We start from the raw sequence: 7309 nt of genomic DNA on the forward strand, positions 1-7309 counted from the left end.
TGCCGTGCAACATTTGGAAGATGGTGTCTAATGTTTAGATCTAAGTAGTCCATGTCCCTAAGCATCCATGTCAATTGCTACACCTCTGCAGATGTGTCATTATATTTTTGGAGACGATTATTTTACGCAAATTTAGGTGATGGCCATCCATTCCTTCTCTGTTGCTGTTCAGCCTCAGCCATTGGCACAACCACCACACTTTGTGAGAGTTGTTGAATTGAATGTGATTGGTGTGTATATGGTTTGGATTGGTGTTTGACCAAACATGGGGTTGGTGATTGGAGTGTTGGGGCAATGCTAGGTTCTTGAACTCTTTTCCCAGCTAAGTTCTTTCACATTCTCCATGGCCGTGTCAAATGGTGGGATCTCGGGTCCTACTTTTGCTTAGGTGGCGGATCACGAGCTTTGGGAATGAAGTTTAGCCAGACTTTGAGAGGTGCAGACTGCGGCCTTAGACAGGGGTTACCTAGTTGATGTGTTTGGACAACGGTCTGTACTAGCTTATCCATCACCAGATGACTGTTACATACCATCTGTGGCCCATTTATACAATGGAGTAATAGTGACGGCATATACCATTTCATAAGATATGTAACTTTATCGAACTAATTGTAATAAGATTAGCACTACAAAATTCCTCATGGTGCTGCATATGCTATAATTTTAATGTCTCACGGATATTCAACACATGCCGGCAGATTTTTAACTTCGATAGGAGTCCAATTGGATGCTCATGTCCGCCTGTCCGGTCAAAAACCAAGCACTTGGTGTATGAGGGATTATTCTCTGTAGGAATTATGGAATACGGCTTGGAGTTTATAGGAAGTTGTCATTTTATAGTGCTTGTACAAGGTCTATTAATGGTGTCATGTCAAGGCCTATTTAGGTTAAATGGGTAACTGAGGACATTTCTTCTGTCATATTTTTACTCTTACCCTACCAATTCCAACATCCAAGTTAATGTACCATCTCCCTTTACTCTTCCCCCCTTTTCTCCGCCATCGCAGTTTCCCCTTTATCCGGATCCACTCTTCCATCTCCCTTTGTGTCCGATTTGGCAAAGTCTAAAGCACGGGGGTTCTGGCTTAGCTCCTCCGGCGACAGGTTCTCTATGTTGGAGTTTTTTTTTTTTAATCTTCTTTTTTGTTTCTTTTGTTATGGTTTATGCCCCGTTTGGGGGGGTTTTTTTTCCTTTTTTTTCTTCTTCATTTGGTGGTTTGTTTCTCTCCCTTTTATGGGAGTTTATCCCTCCTGGTGTGGAGTGGTCTCTTTCTAGATTTCATCTCGTGGCTTTTCAGGGTTTGAGCAGAGTTTCCGTTTAGGATCCTCTGCTATCACGTTTTCAATAGTCTGTATGCCCGACGTTCTTGTTGGTCTGCCTTCGAAGTATGAATTCTTTGAGCATGTTAGTGCATGTGCTCCCTTCTAGATGTTGGTAGTTTTGGTTCGTTCTTATATTTAATGCACCACCCCCTCATCTATTTTGAAACATATAGTTTGGCCATGGAATTGCTGTGCTGGTACAGTACATTCCTTTGTATAGTTGAACACTTTGGGACAAATTGAAAACCGAAGGCTGCTTGCTTGCCCACAGCAATCATTTTCTCTATTGAAAATGACCGAAGCTACCATGGACATTTCATAAGCTAATAAAAACCTGCTTATCAAAAAACTAATTAATGCATTCTTGTGTTGAATTTTTTATTTTCAACAAGGAACAAGAAAACATTATTTTTTTAGCTCATTTTTAATTGCCCAAAAATCTTGAAAGCCCATAAAGTAGAAGCTCTCAAACAATTCTAAGTTTTTTCTAGCTTGACGTTTGCAGTAAAATGCAAAAAGCCGTAGCTAGGGGTGTAAACGAGCTGAGCCAGTATTGTTTGAGTTCGGCTCGTTTTCAAAGCCCGATTCATTTACTAAACAAGCTTCTATAACTGAACCCAGTTTATACAAAGAAGTCGGGTTTTGGAGTGTTGAGCTTGGCTCATTTACTAAACGAGTCTAAAAATTGAGCTTGAACTCGGTTTGATTACTAAACGAGCCCAGCCTCGAGGAGCTCGTTTGTGGGCCCGGCCGCAGGTTTATTTACACATTCACCAACAACAACAACCCAGATATTTATATGGACGAATAGGTAGATAGATAGTACAATGTTGTGGCTGTACATTTGCCGTGAACTGCCCCCACTTCTTTAAGAAGAAAGATTTAATGATAAGTGATCCCACTGTACTGTAGTGATGGCTACTTGGAAGTGTGTGGGGGCTGCCCATGGGCACATCACGAGAACAGGAACAAAGATACCCGGCCAGGGCCCCACATTTTTTAAATTGAAAGATAGATATTTTGTATAATCAATCACATGAATTGTCACTGTGATTGGAACTTATACTAAGAAACCATGTCATAGCTGTGATGGGAATGCGTCAATTACCAAACTGACCCTATGCATGAAGAGGGGAAATCAGACAAGAAACTCCCCTTGTGAAAAGAATGGTTGGTCCCTTGTGGGTGCAATTGCGAGGAAATTAACCAATTCTTTGGCAGGGCCTGTCCCGACATTTTTATCCAGTTCCGTGTTAAGGGAAATAAATACTTATTTTTTGAGTGCGATGTATTGTGAGAGAATAACAGATCTCGTAAAATAAGAAATAAGTACTTAAAATATAAAAATCTTAGCGAAACAGGACCTAACCTACAAAAATGAGTTCACCTATACATTTCCCAAGTAAAAAGAAAAAACGAAAAAAGTCAATTTAAAAACCAAAATGATTAGCGTTCAACAAGATAAAATTTCAAAATTAAATTGCGCATCGGTAAAAAAATTTTAAAAAAAAACACTCAAAGTATTTAATTGGCCTCGTTCTTTCATTTCTTTTTGTTATTTGATGGGCTCTTTTTTAATAGGTTTGATTTTATCGCCCTATCTTAATACTTAAACATTTCACAATGCTTTGGTGCTCTACTTTTCAATAAAATTTTGGAAGCCACAAAAAAGTCTTGTTCGCCTTTAATCAAGCTGTGATATTTAGACCCTATTCCGTTAAGGGAAATTAGTACGTACTTTTTAAATTAAGTACTTATTTTTTGAATTAAATATGATGTATTGTGAGAGAATAATTTATCTCATAAAACGGAAAATAAGTACATAAAAAATAAGAACTTTAACAGAACATTTTATTATGATGGCCGAGTCTCTCTCGAGATTCATGTGCTATGAGCAATGGGAAGTTCGAAAATTTTGGATTGGCTCCATTGGACGACATTTAATGCATGGTTAAATCACACTATATAGGATCAGGTAAAATCTTTAGCTAAAAAGCATCGACTTTGTTAGCTAAATAAATTGGAAATTGATTTTTACACTCCCCCTTTTATCTTATACACTTCTTTTTTTGTCTTTATTTAGTGTGAATTTACTCTATTGTCCCTTAATATGTGAAAAAGTGAACACATGAAATGGTATAAAAATAAATAAATTCACATGAATAAGGACAAAAAAAAAGGGAGTGAATATGATAAAGAGTGGAGTGGAAATCATTTCCCTAATAAATTGGAGGCATTCTTTTGGCCTTAACACTTAAACTTAAACTTAAAATGAGAATTTTGACCTTATTTAAATTTTTTTCGCATTTGTTAGTTTTGTGGGCTATTGATTCGTCTCGACGAGAGGAATCAAAAAAATGAAATTTCTTTACTTTTACCCAAGTATTTTGAAAAATAACCACTTTTTAGCGGAAAAAGAATTTTTTTCGCTAAAAAGTGGTTACTTCTCAAAATATTTAAGTAAAAGTAAAGAAATTTTACTTTTCTCATCAATAGCCGACAAAAATTTGGCGCAAAACTAACAAATTTGAAAAAAATTTCAAATAGAGACGAAATTCTCATTTTAAATTTAAGTTTAAGTTAAAACCGAAAGAATGCAACCGTAAGTTGATTACGTATTTCAGAATTGCAACGTAGACAGGGACCCGCCAATAATCCATGCATGGCTGTAAGTGTTTATGATACTAATCATTTATCAACGTCTACTTGACACCACACAACTAAAAGGCACGCACTACATCTTGACCAAATTATGCTTTTTATTTTTATTTTTTTCAGCAAAAAAAATTTATTAATCTTTAAAAAATATTACAGAGATTAAACGAATTAAGGGCGCACCGGCAAGAAGTCACCCGAAATCGAAGGAAGGCAAAACGCCAACTGAAATACCTAACCCAAAAGAGACACCACAAACAAACACCTAAAGAAACCAAATACCGAACCATCCAAAAATCAAAACCAAAAACTCAGCAACCAAAAACCTAAAGGCCAAAAAACCTAACGCCTAAGAAAAACCAGCAACAAACCAACAAGCAACTCAAACATCCAAAACAAACCGTAAAGCCAAAAACCAAAATACCTAAAACAAAAGCAAAACCCGCAAAGCAGCCAAAGCAAAAACTAGAACTCCAAATTATGCTTTTTATTCTTAGCTATTTAAAAATAAATAAAAGAAGATACAGTCTGTTAAATAAGTTTGGAAGAAATAGAAGTACAATTGATCATGAGCTTTGAGATGTTGATCATGAGCTTTAAGAATACATGTAATGCATGAACTTAAATTAAAATGTATATTGGTAAATGTCGTCTTATATGAATTTTTTTAATTACTCGTATATTTTATGTTTTCGATTCCTTTTATCGAGACTGTTAGCATAATATTAGAAAATATCATGTTATTATGTTTTCTAGATTTTATTATTATATTTTCAGTTTGGATTAGGTTATTATATTTATGTTTTTATAGATGGTCGTGGTTTCTTTGTGATGAATGGTTTCATAATTTGCTAAGGTTTCTTATGCATGTTAGGCCTGTGTTTTATACACATCAATAAAAATAATGTTATTCTCAATTAATGGAATTGATTTTAGCACTCTCTTTTTTATCATCACATTCTTCTTCTTTTTTTTGTCTTTATTTGGTGTGAATTTAATATATCGCCCTTCATGTGTGAAAAAGTGAATTGTGAAAGAGTAACAAAATAAATTCACATGAATGAGAAGAAGAAAAAAAAGAGTGCAGCAGGTAAAAACAGAAAGTGAGAAAATTAATATTCTATTGTCAGTTCACTTTTACAAACAAATGAACGTACGGTCCTGCTAAACTGCGCTCACTAGGAGGAGGAGTATAACAATCATTCCAAACAAGTTCGTATATACGTCGATGCTTGTTTCACAAATATTATTAATATATCTTTCCTAGACATAAATGCATCTTTTACCTATCATTTTCCGTGCTTAGGGAGGTGGTTGGCATTTTCAATAAACGTACTTATAAAAGAAGAGTGGCAGTTGAGTTATGGAAATTGATTTTAGCACTTCAAAAATTGATGAAGAGGCTAAAAAACGACGCCGTTTTGTGTATGCGTGTGTAGAACGAACAGTGAATGATTATGGAGTGCAAAATCACAATCCTTGAGTTATTTATGGATGAACGGAAAATCAAATGAGTGTGTGTGTAGAACGAACAGTGGGTGATTATGAGTGTTTGGAGGTGAGGAAAGGAGAGGAGGGGAGAGGAGGCTTCTTTGTAGGGCTTCTGTAGTGACGTGGAAGGCATGATGTCATTTGATATTAGGGCATCCGTCCCCCCCCCCCCCCACCCCTATCAGCTATGATTGTTCTTTTTGCATTTCTAATCCCTAAAAATAGTTTACTATAAACTACTACTCCCCTTTATTAAAAATAGCCATTGATGAGACACCCTATAAAATTTCTGGATTCTACAATAGTACCACCATTCATAGAATTGGAAATCCTGCGGTGCAAGGAGTGCAGTACAGGCTATAATGCGGCATCCGAGCCGTCTGTTTGGCGATCAATGATCCTGATTTTATCTCGGTTCGTGTAAATCTGAGCCGTTAATTGTCGAGATGGGATCTATATATACCATTGATTGCTGAGACGAACGACTAAGATGCCGTATTATGCCCTGCAAATATTCGTCTAGTTCGCAAAATGAAAACTCTAAATAATGCAATTTGTTTGAGAAAAATTGATAATTTTCTCAAAAATCAACTAGATAAGAGTTCCTCAAGCTTTTATCTTGTAGACGGGATACTCTTCTTAAAAAGGAAGCCAGTAGACTTCATTGGTATTTTTGTGTCAACTTCTAAATAAGTTATTGCCGTCCCTACAAAAGGAAAGAAAGAAACATGTGCATGTGAAAAGGAAAGCAATTGGATGAGTGAATTCAAGCCCAGTGGGGGTGGGGGGTGGGGGTGGGGCGTGACCCCAGTGGAGTGACTTAGGGAATGACTTCGGTGTTTTTGGTAATTTTGAGGACCACATCTTTTGACATAATAAAATTATTATTAGTATAACCAAAATTTATTATAAGCATTATGTTTTGGTTGGATTTGGTTATGTCTTGGTTGATTTTTTGAATATTCCTTGGTTATGCCTTGTTTGGATTTTGTTATGCTTGTAATGGGCTTTAGTTATGCACATAATGGTGAGATTATGCCAAAAATTACAGTGTCCCTAAAATGACCGGGGATACTATAGCATTATCTTTTAGTTTAACTTATTATCCCATCTGTCCCAATTTAAGTGTCAATAATCGTATTTTATGACCATCAGGAGATCAAGACCGTTTATGACCATCAGCAAATCCAAACCATTGAAAACACGATCCAACGGCTGTGAGCTGATGTCCGCATTTTCTAAAAATAAGGGCAACCTTATTAGAAGGGCCCTATCTAAAAATAACCATCAAAATATGCCATACTTCCAAGTTTACCCCTAAAAAATAACATTTTCTTCCTAATTGATTTGACAGTTTTTTTATAGTCGTTTCATTTTTAAATTGAAAATGTTTTTCAATTTATAATATTTTTCATGATTTTGAAAACTTTGCATAATAAAACTAATTGAAATCTATTAAATAAGATCCATATTACATATTTTTTAAGATCCATATTAAAATATATAAGCGATTTCAATACATATAATCAACTTCACAGGTTTTATGGTTAATTTTGGAAGTTTAAGCAAAAATTTTAAATTCTTAGCACGATTTCCCGTAAAGAACATTTAAACTGGGACGAAGGAAGTACCTGTTATGTTACATTGTTACGTATGTATTGATCTAAAAATACTTTAGCAAAAAAAAAATCTAAAAATATTATCAATTCAAGCTCTAGTTGCAAAATTGGGTTTCTATTCTGTGTTAAATGTTACTCCGTAAGTATTTTTCAAACTTTCTAAAATAGAAATTTTGTTTCAAAAACATGTCATGTCAATCAATGTACAATGAACATGAACT

The sequence above is a fragment of the Rhododendron vialii genome, chromosome 1a (genome assembly GCF_030253575.1).
Source record: "Rhododendron vialii isolate Sample 1 chromosome 1a, ASM3025357v1".
In the NCBI taxonomy this organism is placed as follows: domain Eukaryota; kingdom Viridiplantae; phylum Streptophyta; class Magnoliopsida; order Ericales; family Ericaceae; genus Rhododendron; species Rhododendron vialii.